We start from the raw sequence: 22,104 nt of genomic DNA, 5'->3' as shown, positions 1-22,104 counted from the left end.
CCTCTCCCCTCCCCAGCACTATACCAGGGTAACGTAGGCTTTATTATGGAAATGATGAATAGTACTACTTAAACCACATGGCAGATCAGACTCACTTTTTGTAAATCACTCCTTCTGAGTTTAGAATGTTCAGAGCTTTGCCTGTGTACATGAACTACAAGTCTGTCTCAATATGTTTTGATCCCTCCTCAGAATCTGCTGCCACCTAATATGAAGACTTTTTTTTTCCTTCCCCCCCCCCATTACTTAGCAGGTAAAGATCAGACTTTTATGAAATGTTCTTCCCTTCAGAGTAGCATCTGGGAAGTTTCTTTTTCATCTTTATATATAAAAAAAGGGCACAAATTGACATAACATTTTCATCTAACCTTGATTTTAGATGATAGTTACAGTGATACACTTTCTCAGGACAAAATCTATTGAACTCACAATGTGCCTTATGCTTATCTCTGATTTAAAGGTTAAAGTAACGCATGAAGTTAGGTTTTTTCCCCTTTCTTGAAGTGGATACTGTACAATCGTCTTGTATACTTATCTTCTGAGCATCTGCTTAGAAAATAAAACAACATGCCACTTTGACATCTAAGAAAGTGCTATAAAAAGACTGTTGCTATGTTTAAATGCCTACACTCAGTTGCTATAGCAATAAAATTCTCAAAAATGATGTACGAATTGCCACAGTTTATTACCAACCCTTTCTGGGACAGGGAGATTGTTGGACTGAGAGGATGACAAAGACCCTCATATTAGAGGAGAAAGTTGCCATGTTGTTCCAGGTGCCCTGTGCTGTCATCTATGTGCAAAATGTGGTCTAAGTGTACAAACCCCAGTGTGGCTGTGTCAAAAGGGACAGTTGTAACCCTACTCGATTCAATTGCCTCTTGATTGCTTGTGTGACAGAGCTCGATGTTTTGAGCAATTTCCCATTTCAGTGAAACACAAGTTGCTGAAAATGTTTTTGTCTGAATTCTTCCTGTCCCTTCGTAACGACTGTGAAAATCAGCATACAGTGTGCAGCAGGCAGTATACGTTTTGTCTCTGATAGTACAGTTGTCAGTCTAAAGTGCCCTTGATCCTGAAGCAGCTATGGGAATCCTGCTCTCAAAAAAAAAAAAAAAAAGCTGATAGAATCTTTATCTCTTTGGGGCTTGATGCCTTGAACATTCACTTGCTTTTTGAAGAAAGCAGGAAATTCAATTTCCTTTATAAAAACAGAAAATTGGTACCTCTAAGCTCAGGATGGGATTGTGGGATTGCATTGTTATTTCAGTCATCTACGTTTTGTTCTATTCTACTGAGGAAGACTTCAAAAAAAACTGGGACAGTGTTTGAAAGCAACACTATTCTGTTCTCTGTTCCTCATTGCTTGGAGAAACTTCAAGGTCCAGTTGAGGTTGACTCAAACTCTGTAATAATGTTTGTGCACTTCAGTTTGAATGTGATGAGGCTAATTCACAACAGTCACGTAACTATTTCAGGTGTTTTCCTTAATGTAAGCTTTGAAGTCCATTTGAGAGGACTCTAATAAATATTTCCACCACTGATATATTTGTGGTATTTCTATGCTTCATTTACACTAATGTAAATTTTACAGTTGACAATATGTGGTTATACGAACAACCTGACTTGAAAGGGAGGGGGCAGGGGGAGCAGAAGAGGAGGAGATGTGTGAAACTGTAGCTTTTAAATTTAATGAACTGTCAAGTACCTGAAATAAGACATTACCTATACCTAAGTACCTATAGCATTCTCACCCCAATTGTAATAACATAAATTTATGTTGTATTCCAAAGCTCTACTGTGTAGTCTGTTCTGGATGCTCTATTCCTGAATTTGCATCTGCCATGGAGAAACAAGCATCATGATACCTGCCATTCCCTGGGTCAGCTTTGGTTGAAACTGCTCACCAGCTTCAAGTTACTGCAGGAATAGATGGGCTTGAACAGACACCAATCTGGCTACATAAGCTTATTTGCAAGAGAAAAAAAAAAAAAAGTAAAAAAAAAAAACCTTGTGCCTGTGGGCTAGAGATGCATTTCTTGTTAGGTATCGGCCACTAGCCTTCTTTAATTGTTAGCTATGCATGTATTCTTTCCCAAATCTATTTTTGGCTTTGTTTTCTGTGGAATAAAGATTATGCTGTTTTTCTGGTTGTCAGCCAGCTATCCTTCCCCCTTCCTCCCTGTCCTCCCTCTTTTTCCTCCCACTAGCCTTTGAACTCATCTAATATGTTGAGTTTGGCCAGAGAGGATCTCAAAAGTATTAAGTTCCAATAGATTTAGTGAAAAGATCTGGTGTGGCAAGAGGAGAGACCCAGCTTCATGCTGCTGAAGGGAAAAAGCTGAAATGATCGCTGATTCTGTTTGACCGGCTGTTTGCAAACCTGGCATGCGTGAAGCTCAAAACAAGGCACAGCAAGGGTCTTTTGCCCCTTCAGACTGGCAGGAGACTAGGAGACAAGTGGAATTAATTTTGGTGGGTGAGAGAAGATACAGGTTTTGTTATTTTAATGATTTTATTCTTTGAGTATTTCAGTTCAGCTACTTGAGAAAAAGCTCTTTTCCTATTTTCCTAATGTGGAGAGACGTAGGTTACAAGCGGTCTGTTTGTGTGCTGATATCTGAACTTCAGTTTGGAAGGCTTTCATAAATTTTTGTGAAGCACAGATCATGAAAACTACATGCTGATAACTCTTCTGTGATTTCACACTGAGTTCTAATAGTTGGTGGCAGTCTTTATGTCTGTCTTCTTTCCAAAGCAGTGCAGAGCACTGTTAGACTGTGGAGCAGACCCTTGTCCTTTTTGCAGATTTTTCCAGCAATGCCGCAGTACCTAAAGGGGAAAGGGCTTAGGTTTCTGTAGTCATTGGGAACAGGCTGTAGACTCTACTTGGTCTGTTCTTCAGTCAGACTCATGGGAATGTTGTTAGTGGACAGGTTCTTCCCATGGCAAATAAATGTCAGTTGTCCAGGAAGAGGCCCCTGTTTTAATCAGTCTTTCCTTATGTAACAGATGTTTTGAAGCTCAGCCAGGGACAATAAAGTATTATCCAGAGAGAGCAGCCCTGATCCTCTTTCTGGCGATTTGAAGAGGGCAGCTGATGGTCAAGAATCTGTTCCCTGAAAAATTTCCATGCATCTGAAGTGGTTTTCCACTAATGATGCCCCTAAATGTTCATGCATATTGAAGGTCAGTGCGCAAGCTCCAAGGCTGCAGAGACTCTGAGTTCCACATCACAGACACTGCTCACTCGCACCTGCTCCCTTAGGTATCTTTTTATGAGCTAACTTCCATTCCTGAGCCTCCAGTGATAAATTCCCACTGAGTTCAGTTCTATGTTTGATAGTTACGGATATAAACATAACTTTTGATTGCTATCCCCTGTCATAGCTTTAGCTTTTCCTTTATAAGATGCAGCCTCTTTTCCTTTATAGTCTGAGGATTGCTCAGTATGCAAATTTGTTTAATAGGTCAGGTCACATGTACTTCATTCTCTTTGCTTCTGCTTTCATGGGTTTAAAATAACATTGGGAAAGTCTTGGCATCAAACAGATGCTTACAAAATTGAAGGGAGATGTTGATCCTGCTCAAAAATAAATAAATAAAATATCACCTTCCCCCTCTGGCTTTCTTCATCTCTCTTTAGGAATTCCAAGGCCCCTTCTGTTGAAATAAACTCATTTAAAAATGTCAGAACAAGTTCTCATTTGTTCTTAAGTAAACAGTTGAGATACTTTCTGTTAGTAATTGATAAGTTATTCCATGATTTTTTCAAAGAAATTAACCTACATTAGCAGCCTGTTTTCTTCCTTTGCTTTATCTGTTTGGGAGGAGTTATTTGTTTTGCTTAGAAACGAACAAAACCTTTTTGTCTAGATAATATTAAATTTGTTTCTTTTTCTGCTTAAAACAGGAAGCTCTGGCCTACAGCATTCCAACAGGTACTCTGTTGAATTTTCACTGTCGTTTCTTCACCTGTGCACCTTCTCTAGGGCACTATGTTGACCATGACAGTTCCTGACCTTGAAATTCACTTATAGGTAATACCTGGCTTTCTGGTTGTATTATTTGTAACTTGAAACATTCTCATTTGGGGTCTCATTCAGGGAGGTTGATTGGAGTCTTGTGCATATAAGAGATACGTAGGTCAGCTGCTTGTTATTCTGCTAACTTTTAAAAATATTTCACAGCCATTTTTGATTGATTAACATGTATGTGAGCATTCACTAGTTTTTTTAAGTGAGTGCTGCTCAATAAATCAATTTAATTAAATTGCTCATCAAAATAAATAGTATACATTAGAAGATATGGAACACTAAGGAAATATCTGTATAACAACAGTTCCTGTGTATAAACACTTTTATTGAGACAGATGGTAGCTTACTGTCTGTGACAATGTGAATACTTTTTAGTCCAGATCAGACACTGAAGTTAATGAACTAGAAAACAAACAAACAGAAAATCATTGTTGAATTGCTTAACTAGCAATCAAAAGCTATGTTTTTGTCTGTAACCACCAAACGTAGGAGCGCTGAACTCAGTGGGAATTCATTGTTGGATGTTCAGGAATGGAAGTTAGCTCATTAAACTCTCTATGGGACTGTGCATTCTTGATAACTGAAAAGTATAAGTTTTGGGTGAGATTTACTTCAGAAAAGCACAAGACCAGAAAGGGTATTAGATAATTAGAGAATGTTTTGACTTTAATTGTAGTATACTTTAATGATTAGGACCTATCCTAAAGCTGCATTGCATAATACCAATGTCTAATAATCAGTACAGTTGAACAAGTAAGATATGGCCAATATCACCCAACTAATTTGTAAAGTGATCATTTCTCCTTCACAATGGTAAATCTTAATTCTTCAGCTTTTCCAAATAAGTGTTTATCAATATGGTTATGTTGCTAGTACTTTGCATGTTCTGAGGTTCTTAATTAGGTGGTCTTATAAAATAAAATGAAAAATTAAAAATAAAAAAGGCGTTACCAAAACATTTGCAAGATATAGTGAATGATGTACAGGGACATATACAGTGAAGAATCACACCTCTCGATCAGTTCCAAACTGAACTATTGCATCCCTAGCTGCCTTAAACACACAATTCTAATATTTTCTATTGCATTTGTGCTATGAAATAATGATTGGTGACGTTTCTATGTTTCATGTAATTACAAAGATTAAGTAATGTACTACACCAATGTAAAACATGCTCAACATGTTTTCAATATGCAGACCTCCTTAAGGAATATTAACCCATCAGAGTAAAGGTTACAGCTGTGTAGCTTCTCAGAAGTTAATTAAATCATTTCTGCATACCTTTATAAGGTAAATCAACTAGAATACATGTGGAACTTACTGATGCCTGAGGAACTTACTGATGCTTGGTTTTGTTTTGGCATAGTTGTAGGAATGCAAGTGAAGGCCAAGCATGAACCTGATGAACGAACTAACTGAAATTGCCATTATTCCACTTTGCTGCAAAAATTAGGGAGACGACATAGTTTTAATATTAAAAGCACTACCACTATGTAAGTGGTTACTCTGTAATTGAACATTCAAAGGGTTCTGCAGTACGTTGTTCACTTAGGGTTGTAAATAAAACAAGCCATGTGATTGAAATTTGTTTTTGCTTCAACTTAGTTCAAAAGCAAGCTTACGTGCATTTAGAATTTAAGTGTTTTTCTTTCATATGAATGATAAAAAATAATTTTAAAAATGTGGTACCATTCACAAAGGTTAGCAAATTGATTTTTATGGGATTTTTTTCTTTTTTTTTGGGGGGGTGTAGTACTCCTGTTTATTTTTTTTTCTAGATGTTGTTGTTGTTGCTGTTTCTTCCAGAAATCATTTAATCATTTCTTTGAGTTAACTGGCTAATAAGTCTGGAGGAAAAAAGAATAGCTGGCTATGGCTTTGAATGTAAATATTTCCTTTAATAAAACACAGGAATGTCATGTTCAATTAGTAACTTTAACTTTATCCTCTTTGTTCTGGAGAGGAAAAAAAAAAGAAAAAAAACTTTTATCTGCAAGAGGGTTAAAAACAGAAAACACTTGGAGGGAACGCTTAGAAAATGAATTTGTTGGGTTGCCATTAAGCACCATGGAAATTAAAATAAACATTGCTCTAACTAAGAAACATTAACAACAACAACAAAAAGTTTGTATTGGAAAAAATCTTTACATGGTTTAGAAACACATTCAGCGCAATTTGACATCATCTTATTTAAACAGATCAAATAGTGTCATTGGTCTTCTTTTAAATTTAGATATATTAAAGATAAGTTTTAAGTGTATAAAAGCATTATATCTTGTTTCTTAAGCTAATGTTGCAAGCATTGCTTGCTCATAGTTGCATATTATAAAGAAGAAATAAAGGAAAGATATGAAAAAAAAAATAGTGAAATGTTGTCCTGAAGCATCTATACAAATGCTAGTGATTCTATTTGTTCAAGCTTTCTCGCTTCTTTCAATTTGTGAGGCAAAGCTCTTGGGAAGATGGTTTCCCAATGACTGAAGCCTGGATGACTGGAGATTTGGATAAAAGAGAAGACTGATGAAGGGAATTAAGAAGTTACAAATGCCTTTTTCCTTGAAGTAGCCATTGTAGTGATGGAATGATCAAGTTATGTTTTTTTCCTAATTTGTAGCAAATGTATGTGGATATTTGTTTAATAAGGTTCTCAATTCCAGTAATTTTAACTGGAAGAAAATATAGCCTTCTAAATGCTTGATGCTAACACACTGTGTTTGAATCACAGAGGCTTTGAACTTGAAATGCATACATGATAAAGATGATAAACATTTGCTTTCCAGGTCAAAGATAAGAACTGAAATTAAGTAAGAAGCATGCCTGTAAAAGTGACTATGGAAACAATTGTACAAGGTAGATTGAATTTACTTATATTTCCTTTACAAAAAAATCTGTTGCTTGAGTTTATTATAAAAAATAAAATGTAATGTACTTAAAAAAAATTATTAATGCATTTACTCTTGACAGCCAGTAAAAGGGAACACAGCAAAATTTTATAATGGAGGCAAATAATTTAAAATTATTTAGTGACATAAGGCCATTTTCTTTCCTTAGTCATTTGTTTGCAGTTTCCATTTTGAGAATATGTGTGCAAAAAAAACATCAATATCCCTAATCTTAGATCACTTATCTGCATTAAGGTAGGATTGCTATAGATTGGTGGAACAGGTTCTCAGTACTGAGAACTTTATAGTTAGTGAGCTACTCAGGTATGATTTAATCTGTGTCTAACATGCCTCAACTGAAGAGGTAATGAACTAGAAGAGCGTATTCCTGTCCAAATCAATTTGGCATGGCATTCTAAATGATGCTTGTCAATTATTATACTTACGCTCCTCTTCCATACTTTAAAATTAAAATAAACTTTAAAATTTTTATCATCAGGATTTCAAACTTTTGCTTGGTTACTTTCTCAAAACAAAATTTTGCTACTTGGTTTTGTGAGCTGTTTCAGATAAAGCTGCCATCATGCATTTTGACACGTAGCTTGAGAAAATGCAGGATAATGAAGGCTATACTAGACAACAGAGCTGAAGTTTACAGTAAAAGTCTGGAAAATTACATGAATTTCTAGGAAAACATGGTGTTTCTCTTAAAATTACTAGGCTGAAAAGGAGATGGTATTGCAACTCCTCACTAGTCTAGTATCAAGAGCTGACATTTGTCTTTTTTTTTTTTTTCCCCAAGAATTTCTTATCGGCAAAATTCTGGGTAGCCAAGAAAATCTCTTGTGATGTCAGTGGGTTAGGTTTTTGACTTTCTTTTAGGAATGACAAATAACTTTAAGTCCCTTAATGTACACATTGATGTTGAGAGACAATTCCAAAAGACAGATGCTTGCTGCTCTCTGAGTAGCTGTCATTGGAGTGAAGGTAATCGTCAAGTAGATGTTCAGAGACTGTGAATGAAGTGTAGTAGGTATTTATAAAGTAGAAGAGTTCCCTGACTATTATCATGTTCCTTGGATTGTCTGTACTACCAAGATTTGATGTTAGTGAGCTTTGTTTGCTTAGTCTGCCCTGCAGCCTTTACAACAGGAGGCCAAGATGTAACCTCTAAGGTGAAGGGCACAATATTTATCTTTGTGTTGCAGCAATCTGGTGCAAAGAAATCTTCGAAGCTTCAAGATAAACAAAATGTAAGGGTTGTCACTTTGGAGCATTTCTGTGCTGAGTGGAAGCTTTGATTGTGCGTTTCATTAGTGGAAAAGAAAGTAGGATGCTTACAGAGTTTTACAGACAAGAATTAAATACAGTTTGGCTTTGATCTTGTGCAAGAATTGTTAGCAGTCTATGTACAGTTAGCGTATGCAGTAGAATATAGCAATAGTGCATGAAGAGTTATAACGATATATATTATCTTTCCATTGTTAAAGCAATCACATTGTGTAATTTCTCATGTAAGTTCAGCTTATTAAGTATGCCAGAAAAAGATTACTTAGTGTGAAATAGCTTTTGAAGTTGTGATATCATGTGACTGATACCATGTAGTCATTCTAATTATTTTTTGCAAAATTTGAATGCCTCAGGAGGGAAGGTCATCCATCATATCTGAGAGCAATTTGTTTTTTTAACATTTCACTGACTACCAAGACCTGACTTATACTGGCTGAACTAGAAACAAATATTAAACAAAGAGAAGAGCTATTTTCAGCCTGTCTCAAAATGGTTGATTTGTTCCTTTCAGTTTGTACAGATGATTTGATAAAAACAAACTCATGTTTTTTCTGACTCAGCCACATGTGAGGCATTTGGAGCAGAAGTGTAGGCAGTACTGTGCAATATATCTGATAGGTAAGGCAATGGCAAAGTTTAAATATATATGTGTAAATGGTAGGGTGAGATAATAAGGAAGAAAGAAAACTGCATAATAATCCTCTGTAAGTATGTGTGTGTGTGTGTGTGTGTGTGTAAAAACCTTTCTACAAGTCTATTTCTTGATCTGCTGGGGAGAGACAGATGGGAAGATGATTTTTACTGGTTCTCACCTATGTTTTCTATTAAATAGTACCACAGTAAAATGGAATTTGTTTTATACAGCTATACAATTGAGAATGTCATCTATCATGTGTATGCATATGCTTATGTATATGTAAAATGGTGTGAAGTTTGAAAAATGCTGGATCTCTCTTTTCTCCTGCAAAGTTCAGTACTACTTGTACGATGATCCTTAATTATTTTAATAAAACTGAAAATATGTTCCGTGACCTGCAACCCAAATACTCTCTTTAAAACATTTAAAGTTTGTTCATATTGAATAACCTAAAATGTTAAAAAGCAGAGAGATACTAAACATTCTTCTGAGATGTGTATATTTCTTCAAGAAGGCAACCTAGGAATTCAGCTCAATACTATCCTATGGCAACAGGATTTTAGTCCTGGCTGTGGTCTTAGCATGTATGTGCAATGGGAGAATGAAAAACACTTTTTCCATATTTTATTCTCTCTGCTGTAATATCCCTTCCTTCAGCAATGCTAAATACTCACAATGGGTATAAAGATAATTATCCTCTGACATTCTAAATATCAGTTTATTTCAAAAATGGAACCTGCTTCTACCGTTCTCTGGAACGTACCGTTTAGAACTGGATATCAAGGTCACACAAACCATTCACCTAATCCATTGTGGTTGAAAACATCTTTAATACCCATCTACAAGAGTTGGGCCCTCAGCCTTTTTGGGTCCAGAGGCTGTAAACCACTGCTATTATCTCTCCTCTGAATGCACCTAACCCTTTTTTGAACTCACTCACATGCTCTTCTTTTTACAACTTCCTGTGGTAACAAATTCAATTATATAATTACTCACTGTATGAAAGTGCTTCTTTTGTCTTTAAACGACTGCCTGGTATCTGCTTTGGGCATCCTCTTTTTGTACTGTGAGGAATTGTGAGCAAATAATTAATTGGTTATCTTTTCCAGTAGGTTCATGACTTTTTTTTTAAATTTCTAACCTGTTTCTACTCAAGAGTATCGCTTTTTCAGGTTGGAGAGCTCGGGATTACTTTTGCATAGAAACCATTTGCAATTTCTGTTGTTCTTTTCGCTATGTACCCTTTGTATTTTTCTTGCATTCTTTTTGAGATGTGACTAGAACTGCTGAAGATTTGGACTTAGTACAATCATATTCCATTTTGTTCTCAAATCTTTCCTACTAATTCTTAACATTTTTGTGTTTTTGGCTGATGCTGAATGCTGTTTTCAGAGAAGTATCCAAAATGACTCAGATTTTTTTCCTGACTGGTAAAATGTAACAATGGGCTCTGATTTAGCTAGGTATATTTTAAGTTTATTTTTTCCATATGCGTTGATTTACAGTTTTTCAGCAGTGTCCGTTTTATAATATTTAGTTACTTGATATCTTATTACTCATCTTGGCTGGCTTTAGACCTGATTATCCCATCCCACCTTTCATCAGCTGTTGTTGTACATACCTTCTTTTCCAGATCCTTCATGACGATGTTGAACACCACAATCCCTACAGGAGTGTCCTCTCTGCACCAGAAAGACAGACCTGTAACTCCTACCCCTTAACTTCTTCCTTAATCTGAGAGGTCTTTTTTTTCTTGTCCTGTGAGTTTTCTTTCCTTCAGATATCTGGTAAAGCATCTTTTCAAAAACTTCTCTTGGAAAATATGTATGGCCTGTGTTAAAATGCTTGTTGTCTTCTGTAAAGAAATTTAATGAAACAGCAAAGTCCTGTACAGGCCTGTCTATGTCATTCTTATAGCTACATCTATTCAATAATAATGCGTGAAGATCGTAACTGTCCTACAGAAGAAATTAAAATAAGCAACTAGAACCAAAGTCTTAGATGATAATAAAATTAAAAGCAATCAGTCCTCAACTGAGATATGTTTCATTTTGGCAGAATACTAAAGCACTTCAAGGTCAATCTCAAGGAGGTGTTTGGACAGAATGAGCATCCTTTCTTGTTTGTTCTATTTGCTTTCATCTCAATCTCTTTAAGATTTTTATTTGCCTTCAATACCTCAGGTAGTTAATGTGCAGTGTCTTGTTTCCATCTGTGCTGGAATGCTGTTCGGAGGCATTCTAATACCCTGAAACTTTGTTTAATAACATAACTTCTGAAGCAATGGTATTTCAGCATTTCTTCTGTTTTAAATTTCTTAGCGATATAGTTCTATGGTACTGTTAAACTTCAGTGACTTGCTATATCCTTAAAGCACATTTTCTAAATAGCCATTTTCCCCTGTTCTATATCTTTTGTTTCATAATATATTAGATGATTGAATCTTTCTGTAAAATTCTACAACTGTTTTAAGGTTAAGATATAAAGTAGCCCTAATTCCATTACCTCAGCATAACTTTAAACATTTAGCTTATTTAATAGGAAAAGAGTAAAAATAAAATAAAATAAAATGGGAAGACAGTAAATGTTAATGTATACAGACTATAGACTCATGAGTTATCTATAAGCAGGTAAATAATATATTTAGTTTATTCTGATTTTATATAAAATTATCATTGGACATCTATCACAGTTTCTTAAGACAGTAGTGACAATAGAAATACTAAATTTGGGCATAGCTGATAAAGCACTAAGAGTGACTGGTTCTGTTAAATTCAGATCAATATCAAGATGTGATTATTACTTTTCCCCCTTATTGCCACTCTGAGCCTCTACCAGACTTCTAACAGCTACAATGAATCAGGAAATGTCATGCAACCCCAGCTTGAGATAAACTGCAGGTTGTGAACTGAGAAGAATGAGAGGCAAATACATACCTTATCTACTTACTCTTACTGTAGAGGTAGTAACACTTTGGAAGAGACACAAAGGATGATGACTAGAGTGGAATCTTACATTTCAATGGCAAATCTTGACACAAGATATGTTCTGCTTTCCTTTTCAAGTCTCTTCCATAAGTAACTCTGCTCCCTTTATCCCTTCCTCACTTCCCCCGTTTTTCATTTTAGGTTTTGAGGCCAAAATTTTATATATATATATATATATATATATATATATATATGTTTCATAAAGATATAAGCCCAGAAGTTTGTCACTCTCCCTGTAGAAGTAATTCTCTGTTTTAAGCTCATCTCTTCACTAGGGGCTTCTTGTGCCCAACACTTTTATATATATATATATATATTATTTTTTTAATAAATAATATTAATAAATGAGTGTGGTTTTTTTTAGATGTTGATGTGATGAGATTACACATAAAACTGGTACATTGTTTTTGGATCTACTCCTGGATGTAATCAGTAAAGGAATGCTGTTGGCTGAATAATATTATCAGGGAAAGATTTTGACAAATTGGAAATAAACATTTTGCTGCGTTCAGTTTATGCTGTTTCAGAAGAGCAGAGCTATTGTTTGGCTCAAAGCTTTGCTCTGAACTGTATAATTACCCATAAAAATGTGGCTTTTTGTTACAGTGCATGCCAGTCAATCCATAAAAATTCCTTTCTTGTTCTGATAGCTTTGATCTTTTCTAGCTTTCCTAGTTCTGTTTTTTGGAGGATAATCTTTGAAAACTGCTAGAATAAGGTTAGCAAACAATCTGTCTTTACAGCCTTAGAGTTTTGTATTTGGTAGCTTTCTAAGGACAAGAAAAAGTTGTGTCTTTCCTACTAGGCTTTCCAGTATATACAAGCCAATCAAGATTTTTTCCAAATTACCACAAATTACTATGCTCCTGAATATAAAACTTCAGCCAATAACCAAAATGGGCCTTGCTTTCTTCCATGTGAGTACCTGTAAATCCTGCTGAGATGGATTTAAAAGCAGGAGGAATTACATACTTTGTTTAAATCTCGTTTTAGGAAATTAGCTTAGCTTTGAGGTTGCACATCTGAAAATGCTGATTTCAGCATAGTCCATGTCTGGTGTACTTCTGTGTTTCCTTAAAGTGAGGTAAGCAGCAGTAGATGGTTAAATTCTTAGAGTCCTGCAAGTTAGTATCTTGAGAGAAAAGCAATGTAGGAAGATTAAGTTGGTATTGGAGTGGATAGTCGATAGGAGTCCTCTATTTTTGAGGACACCCGCGAAATAAAGCCTTGTTATCATGGCTTTTTTTGCATTACAGTGTTTTCCTGATCCTGGAATTCTGTAGACAAGGACTTTATATGATCAATGTAGGGGAAAGTCAAGTCAAGAATCTCTTACTTTTGTATTAGTAACGATCTGTCTTCCCTTGTTTTGGATTCTGATAAAGCCTAAGAGCAGAGCTTTGAAAACAGGAAATATGAGCTTGCTTTTCCTTTCTCTTGGACAGCTGTCATCTTTCTGACCATCCTTACAGCAAGTCAGCAAATGTCATCTTTTTTCTTTCAGAACTGATACATGCTTTCTCCCCTTTTCCCCACATTAAAATAAAGAGCTTAGTGTGTTTTGTTTATTTTTTTGTTTGTTTTTCCCTCCTGAAGCTACCTCATCTGAAAATAACGATAAAGCAAGGGCAAGTTGTTTCTTCTGCAGTTTTGGCTGTGGCTGCTAGACTGCAGCCACTGGGAAGTGTCCTTCTGGTAGACTCTGTTCCTTGACTGTACTATGTATAGTTCAGACCAAAGAAATGAATTTGACATCTAAGAGCAGGAGAGAATCAGAGCACTTTGCTCCTCAAGCCAGAGATGACCTGAGAGAGCCTTGCAAGTACTTCCTGAGATTAGGTCTCCCTCCTGGAACATCGATAATTTCAGACTGGGGACAAGTAGGCAGAATCCTACTTCTTTTAAGTTATCAGTTGAAGTACCTTTGTAGTTGTAATGCCAGTATAATGCATCTCTCTATCAAAAGTTCAAATTAAAAGATGCAGGGCAGTTGGATCCTTATTTCAAGGACACGTTTGCATTGGGAGTTTGTTCAGATTTCTGATCTGAATCAGAACATGCTCCAAAGTACAGAAAGCCATAATGGAGGTTGCTTGCAGGAGAAGAATGCAAAGGAATATTTTATTTTATAAGACATAAGAACAACTGTGTCATGAGCATCCCTAATGTAACAGTTTCTATGCTAACGGTACTTATGCATGATGTGTGGAGTTTGGATAATGTATTTTACCTCAGTCTCAATTACCACATCATCCTGTCTGACAGAATACCTGTGCAGCCTTTAAATTATTAAATCAAATACTCTTCACTGGTTTCACCCATAAGTTCATAACTGACAATTTAGCATAATTAGCTGAAGAGGGAATACTTGATGGAACAGTTACAAATAAGTTCCTCATCTGAGATTCATTCAGACCACAGCTAATTTAGTCAGTAGAATGCACATGGAATTTCTTTGCTAAATTTAGCAGTATCAGGGGGGCCTTTCTCACTTTAGATATGGTGAGTCTTTATTTTTGAAATCTCAGCGTTGTGTTCATTTAAAAAAAAAACTTTGTCTGAACTACTGAAAGTCTGACTTCATGTGGTACATAAGTTGAACGGTCCTCTTCACAGCACACCTTTTAAAAACCAAAGTTAAATTAAAAAAAAAAAAAAAAGATTTGTAAGAACTTCGTAGTGTGAAAACGATGCTGTATGAATTTTCAGCATATTTTTATTATGGTCCTAGAATAATATTTTCGGTAACAATAACACAACCCACAGAAAACAGTGGATGATTCAGCACTATAACAGAAACGTCTTCTGCAAAAGATGCTTGCAAAACCTTGTATTGCTTCAATATATCCTTTGAGCAAGAATATGACTTTTGGCATGGGTTTTGCATTGATTTTTTTCCCTCTTTGGATAATCCTGAAATGAATTATCATGCTTTGTCCACCTACTTTTTTTTTACTACCTCCTGTTTCTGAAGCTTGATACTTATATAAGAAATTAGCATAGCTGTTAGCTTTCAAACTGTTTATATTCCCAGCAAGAGCAGCTGACAGTCTGCAAAACTGGTGTGTTATTGCTTATTCAGCCATCTAGATCTTATGTTAGCAGAAGTGAAGGGGTAAGGGTTTTTGTTTTGTTTTTCTGACCTAACACATCATGGATACATCATCCCTGTATCTAGTTTGAGACATTAAAGTATAGACAACTGTGCTGTTGAATGAGTGGAAAAAGTGACTGGATCATTGGGTTCAAATAATACAGTTCATACTCTGCCTGGCACTACAGGTGAAGGTGCTTGAGGGTCTGTCGTTTTTGTTAGGCGTGGATGTCAAAGAGAAACACACTCCCAAGAGATTTATTTTACCACAACTTATTTTGACCCCCCGGGATGTTGTTAAACTTGAGCATAATTAGGGAGAGCCACTAAAATAGTCAGTAGGTACACATCCTGTGAGGAGAGTCTTATGGAACAAACTGAGATTGCTTAGCCTGAAAAAGAAACTACTTAAGCAGGGTCTAACAGCAGTCTTGCAGTATGTAAGATGTTAATGAAAACATGGACTCGCAAACTTTACTGAAGTGCATGGCAGGAGAATAAGAAGCAATGGTAATCAAGTATGACAAGGGAAGTTCCAGTTGTACATGAGGAGAGAGGGAGGAATCACCGGGGAGATAATTATACACTGGATCAGGTCTCAGAAATTCTGCAGCTTGCCTTTGGAAGTTTGCAACTTCCCATTGGACCAAGTCCAAAGCAACAAAACAAGTGTCAAGCCTGCTTCAAGGAGAGTTCTTTGATTCTGGAAATTGATCCTCCAGTCTGGCCACAGTGATATATAAGCATGGTCAAGTAAACAGCATTTAGTCTGCAAAATAACAGCTTATTTGAATAAGATGATCCTATAGTTACTTATTTCCTGGTGTAAAGCAATGTTTTAAAAACTCTCTGAAATTGGTTTCATTATTTTTTCTCATAAGCAAGAAAGAAACATATCCATGCTCTTTTGGATATGTTGATTTTTTGCAATTGCAAACAATAGTATTTCTGTATCACTACAGTAAGCAACCAGGAATCTGATTTTGTGCTGGAAGCATAAATAATATGCTTAAAATAAAACACTTTTTTTTTCTTTGCTTCTTTGCCACTTATCTATGCAAGATGGAGAACTTTAGTATAATCTCCTTGCTTGAAAGACTGCAATTGCCTTTTAAAAGCACTGTTTATTGTTAGTTTGTTCAACAAAGTATGTCCTCGGGGATTGCCATTTCTAATTGGGTAAGAAAGAATTTTGTTAAATTTCTTCATTTGGAAAATGTTTTGCTTGACTAGCAACAAGACTCGTGGGTCACTAAGTAATGGTGTTCTGCCCTAATTATTTTTTAACTTACTTATGTATCTGAGTTAGGTCTTTGATAGTAACTTTCTTCAAATTATAAAAAGTAGATATCCAGTTATGCTGGAAAACAGAATATTTTGCAGAATGCTTATATTTTCAAATACAATTTTTACATATTACTTGATGTGTCAACCTTTAGATTTAGAAGAAGAAGAAAACAAACACACACAGCAGCAAATTTGTTTTCTTCTTACGTTAACTAAGAATATAGTCAAATGCCAATTAGAGAGAATTTCAGCTCAGGTTCCCAACTCAGCCTACATCACAGACAAAAATAAATGTGTAACTAGAATGTGATGTATAATACATGCAGTCTAAACAGTAGCAATTATCTAGGTTTCTCCACATCTTTGAGAGGCGATAGAAGAAAAAGAAATCCAAATGACTGTTACTGACTTCATGATGCTTATTTATGCAAAACTATGTTTGTCTATAGTATTATCTGCTGGTATTATTTTAAATACTGTCACTAGAAATTTCCATTGGGCTCTTTTTCAATGTACAGTTCCTGCATTAGATAATTCTTTCAGGATCACAGGACCAAGATTGATGCTACCTCCTAAACAAACTAGCATGTTTCTTAAAAATAGTAGGTTATTTAGGAGGAGGAAGAGACCAAAATCTTTTGTCACATGTCATTTTCAGTTCTTCTGGATTGTATCTTATTTTAAGGTCACTACCTTCTATGTTGTAACATGATAGGAAATATCTGGAGGAAAAACTTATCTCTGGATTCCTTTTGAATCCTCCTGAATGACACTTAATGTACTATTCTCCCACTCTTCTTCACACTTTCTTGTGTGCTGTTTTTTATGCTTAGAACTCCTTATTCCCCACGCCAAATATCCACCCACTCCATATTCACAATCTTCCTATGAACCGCATTTCCTTCAAGGCTATCAAAAAAAATCTGCTGTTAAGAAACAGATCAACTCTGCCTTGTAATCTGACAGTCTTCTGATCACCAGATTTGCTACTGCAGGCTGAATTCTTTAACTGTGAATAAATCAGGGCCTAGTTTTTTTCCTAGTATCACATGTGCTGTCTTATTCACCAAATGTATATATCAAAGTACCCCAACGTTCAGCCCAGCTGGTTTTTTAGAAGCCATCTGCCTGGACTCTGTTGTTTGTTGTCTTGTCAGTCTAGCTGAAAGCCCACTGATGATTGAAGAGAAGAAAAGAGGTCACTAAGAAGTAGGATGAGGTAAAAAAAATATATATATATATGTTTGTAAGTTAACAGAATGCGTGGAAACATGTATTTCTAAATTACAGTGTGTGTGTGTGTGTGTTGGGGGGTGGGGTGGTTGTGGTTTTTTATAATTATTTTTTTCCATTTTCATAAAACAAGGGAAAGAATTGTTGCAATGATAAAAACCAAATACTGATGGGAGTGATCAGTTGAAATTTAAAATGCAGGAGGCCTATCTGAAAGTTTCAGGATGATATCATCTGTTTGGCAGTTCTGACTATTTCAAGACCTAAGATGGCACTGGACATACATGTGCACTGTTATTCATACGTAGCAAAGGGCTGTTAAATGATTTTGAAAGACAGATTTCTGTGAGGTAAATGATCTACCATGATAAAAATCATAAATCGCTATCTGGTTCATCGTTGGACATCTTTTTCCTAAATAAGGATTTGAGTGTAAACCTTTAGTAAGGTCAGTGAAATAAAGGTAGCTTTCACCCGTATTTGAAAGACTGAACCACGTGCCTTGATATTCATTTTCATATCTTCCATTTTCTGAAGAAAAGTACTTGCAAGAGAAATAAACCTAAGCATTGACTGCTAACAAAAGAACAATAATGTAATTGTTGCTAAAAACAAAGCTGACAGATAATATTTCACAGCCAAAAAAAATGCAGTTTTCAGATACAGTTGCAATCTTTTAATAAGTCTTAACTTTGTGTTTAATTATGTTAAAAATAATTATCTGTGTGTGAAATCCTAATGTCTACTTGATTTTTTCTTTTAAAGTACCATGGAAAAGCCTAAAACTGAGACCAAAATGGATCCTACTGGAATTAAGTACATAACTCCCAGAAAACATAGTATGTTAATCTGTTGGAGTTAGTTGCTGAGTTTCTTGTTATGCTGATGTAAAATCTTGCATGCACAACCAAATGCGTGCTTGCTGTATTTTTCTTACACTTCTATTAGTTTCTTTCTTGGTTATATTATCACAGAATCATAGAATGGCTTGAGTTGGAAGGGATCTAGAAGATCACCTAGTTCCAACCATATGCCATGGGCAGGTTGGAACTCCCACCAGACCAGGGCCCCAGGGCCCCATTCAACCTGGCCTTGAACACTTCCATGGATGGGGCATCCACAGCTTCTCTCTAGGCAACCTGTTCCACTGCTTCACCATCCTCTGAGTAAAGAATTTCTTCCTTATATCTGATCTAAATCTACCATCTTTTAGTTTAAAGTCATTACTCCTTGTCCTGTCAGTACACTACCTGATGAAGAGTCCCTCTCCATCTTTCATGCAGGTCCCCATTAGGTACTGAAAGACTTCTGTAAGGTCTCCTTGGAGCCATCTCTTCTCTAGGGTGAACAACTCTAGCTCACTCTTAGCTTGTCTTTATAAGAGAGGTGCTCCAGCTCTCTCTGTTTTTGTAGCCTTCCTCTGGATCTACTATAACAGCTCCATGTTCTTCTTAAGCTGGGGGCCCCAGAGCTGAATGCAGCACTCCAGGTGGGGTCTCACAAGAGCAGAGTAGAGGGGGAGAATCACCTCTCTTGACCTGCAGATAATTCTTTTTATGCATGCCAGGGAATGGATGGCTTTCTGGGCTGCAAGTGCACATTGCTGGTTCATCCTGAGATTGTCATCAACCAACACCTTTAAGCCCTCCTCCTCAGGGCCACTCTCACTCCATTCTCTGCCCAGCCTGTATGTGTGCTTGGGATTGCCCCAACCCATGTGCAGGACCTTGCACTCGGCCTTGTTGAATTTTGTAAGGTTTACTGTTGTGACAAAATTATTCATGTTTATCCCCTTCCTCTTAGGTTGCAATCTGGAAGCATTATAATTGTCTAGAATAATTAAGTTGCATTAAGTTATTGGAGGATTCTTCTCGGTACTTCTCAAAATGAAAGTAGATGCCTTGAATTCATGTAGTAGTTGCATACACTTTGCTTGCAAAAGTATCATTCTGTATAGCTGTAAACCCTATTTTATTTATCTTCCAGGTTGTACCTTGTATAACTGTATGGATATTATTGTAGGAGGAACTCAAATCACTACCATCATTACAGAGATACCTTATATTAGTCCTGGGGCTGTGACCTTGTGTTTTAGTAAACAATGACTAAAATGCCATCTTAATATATTGCAAACTAGGTATTAAATTTATGAGATACGAACTTCTTAACATAATAAATAGATGCAGTAGAAAGCCATTTTTTTATATGTTGAGGATAATAAGGAAAGTATCTTCTAATTTCCATGTAGTATGTGTTGTCACATAAAAATGTAAATGAGTCAACTTTAGCTGTTCTTTTTTCTTTTCCAGTGGATGTTCATATTATACAAAAACTTTGAAGTGCCAGTGCAAAATCTTAAAGGTTTTCTCTTAAGACGTTCTGAAACAGTTGTTACGTTGTTTTTTCTTGGGTTTCAAATACTGAAACTGCTTATGTATGCCAACAAACTGTGTATCCTAAATGCTGTAACAATGCTTTGTGCTTGAGAAGGTTCCCCTGTAATACAAACATAAGAAAAATACTCTGGTTTCATCACACTTTGAATATAGGGGCAAAACATGATTCAAAATGCTCTATTAATTCTGTATGCTTTTACAGCTGTATAAAAAGAATGCAAAAATATACCTTTCTAATATGGTAACATTTTACAACCACTTTGCAATACAACAAAGAGAAAAGTTACAAAAAGCAGCTCACAGTTGTCCGGTTCATCTGCGTTCATGAATATGTAACTCCCATTGTTGGGAAATAACAGTTGCTTCACTTGACTGGAGGCATCATAAGCTCAATAAATATTAATAAAAGTGCTTTCTAACTGTTAATTTCTGCTTTTTTTTTTTTTTTTTTTTTTTCCTCTTCTATATCCTTGTGATGTGACAGAGCATTTGAGGTCATCTGCCAAGCTATCAGTGGAGATGGAGTAAAGTACCTTTAAGCCTTTGCTAACACGGTGCTCAGCTGTGACTCAGAGGGTAAGTTAGCTGATCATACTTAGCTTTCTCTGCTGTGGTAAAATGAGCTGTAGAGAGAACACACTGAAAGCCAAGGGCCTCTAAATACTTTTCCCTTTTATGGAATAGAGCTCCCAGATCACCATTTCCTGGAGATTGTACTCTAAGCCTACACAATGGTAAAAGTAAGTTCTCTGCATTCACTGATCTATATCTGACTACAAATTTGAGCTCAGGATCATTTTTTTCCTAACTATTTTAAGCAGTAAGTTTACAGTAACAGACAAATGTTAAGAAGCACCCCGTCCTCTCTCTTTTTTTTCCCTTTCTTCCTTTAAGTTGTTTCATCTTAATGTGGGAATAAGTAGAATCTGGTGAACAGCATAGGTATTTTGTTCTTTTTTAACTCATTTTATAGGTGCAGGAGGCTTGTGCAGACTAATGTTCTAGAACTTCACCCATGTCTCTTCTTCTTGTGACATGTGAGTTAATAATCTCTACAAGTATTCAATTTTGGAAAGGTAATTTTGAAGGTCTTGCAATTTCAAGAGTTGTTCTTGGAATCATTTACTCTGATAAAAATACTGCAATAATCTCATGACAGTCTTGGATAGGACAGAGCTAGTTCAGACAGAGCTTGTTCAATGCCTAGCAAAAGATGAATCTTGCAGTAGTGTTAGTGACTTGGGTACCAACATGTTCTTGTGCACCTTGACCATTTTTAAGGTGCAGTTATATTTTGGTATCTATCCTTTCAATATCATAAGGAATAATTATTCTGTGTGTTTTAGTTAGCATTTCACCGTATTGCATGTATTGTTAACAGATCACTTTCTTCTTTGGCTGAAATATATTTATGCTTGTAGGAGATAAAGATGGTGAAGTTGATGGCAGCATGACTCCAAAAGCTGTTCAGCTGGCCAGATGAACCAGGCTTAGTACCAGGATCGTTACACTCTCTGTGCTTTGGGTTAGGCTTCAATGGCTTCAATAAGTTGTTAAGATGTTTTTGTAGGTAGAGATGCTGAATTTCTACAGCTTCCAAGGCTGTACTCCTTTCTAATGTTCTAATGAAAAAGGGAAAAATGTATCTCTAATAAATTCTTCAAAGACATTTCTTTTTTTTTTTTTTTTTCTACATCTGTGAGATGCAGATAGGCTCCTCTACTTCTTGGCAGTGTTCTGATTAAGCCCTCTTTTTCTATATGTTTTCATTCTCCCTGACACATACTGGGGCTAATTTTCATTACCTGATCAAATAGGCATAAGGTCACTTCAACAAAAAGATGGAAGAAGAACATTGCTTCACTAGTATTTTATGGTTCCATCATATCTAAACCTTCCCATTTCCTACTAGTATCAGAAATCAGTAGTTAAGACATAAAATGGGAGAACTCCTTGCACAGCGTGAAGCAAGAAGTTTGCTCCACTGGTTCTATGCATTTGCATTTATAAGATGTGATGTTTTCTGGTTAGCAAGCACAAAGTCTTTAAGGGATTTGGTCTACTGGTTTTCAGAACACTGCACAGCTTAAAAATCATCATTCAGAAATTCTGATTGATATAGTCTATGAATTAAACTATATGTTTACATATTTTGTTGAAACAGCAAAAGTAGTAGCCCTTATTTCCGCACCCAAGCAGATCATCAAGGTGTGCAGATGCTCTGTTTGTTTGAAGAAATTTCAGAATATGAATAAACATAT

General features: G+C 35.9%; 1 protein-coding gene across 37 annotated transcripts in view; it reads left to right on the top strand.

Annotated features, from left to right (window-relative positions):
• IRAG1 (inositol 1,4,5-triphosphate receptor associated 1) overlaps positions 1–22,104 on the top strand; it is a 102,496-nt gene that overhangs the window by 41,486 nt on the left and 38,906 nt on the right. For 11 of the 37 annotated variants that reach the window (XM_038180126.2, XM_013095182.5, XM_072039394.1 and 8 more), the window contains one exon: positions 20,328–20,419. The gene's annotated coding sequence lies outside the window, so the exon portion shown is untranslated. Of the gene's footprint in view, positions 1–3,913; positions 4,041–6,817; positions 6,888–10,479; positions 10,607–20,327; positions 20,420–20,527; positions 20,584–20,816; positions 20,881–22,104 lie in introns of those variants that run through there. The other 26 variants (XM_038180129.2, XM_021269097.4, XM_072039388.1 and 23 more) reach the window with 12 other exon arrangements.

This window comes from Anas platyrhynchos, chromosome 5 (assembly GCF_047663525.1).
Source record: "Anas platyrhynchos isolate ZD024472 breed Pekin duck chromosome 5, IASCAAS_PekinDuck_T2T, whole genome shotgun sequence".
Classification (NCBI taxonomy): Eukaryota; Metazoa; Chordata; class Aves; order Anseriformes; family Anatidae; genus Anas; species Anas platyrhynchos.
Note: the sequence above shows the minus strand (reverse complement) of the source record. Positions and strands in the feature narration are given on the sequence as shown.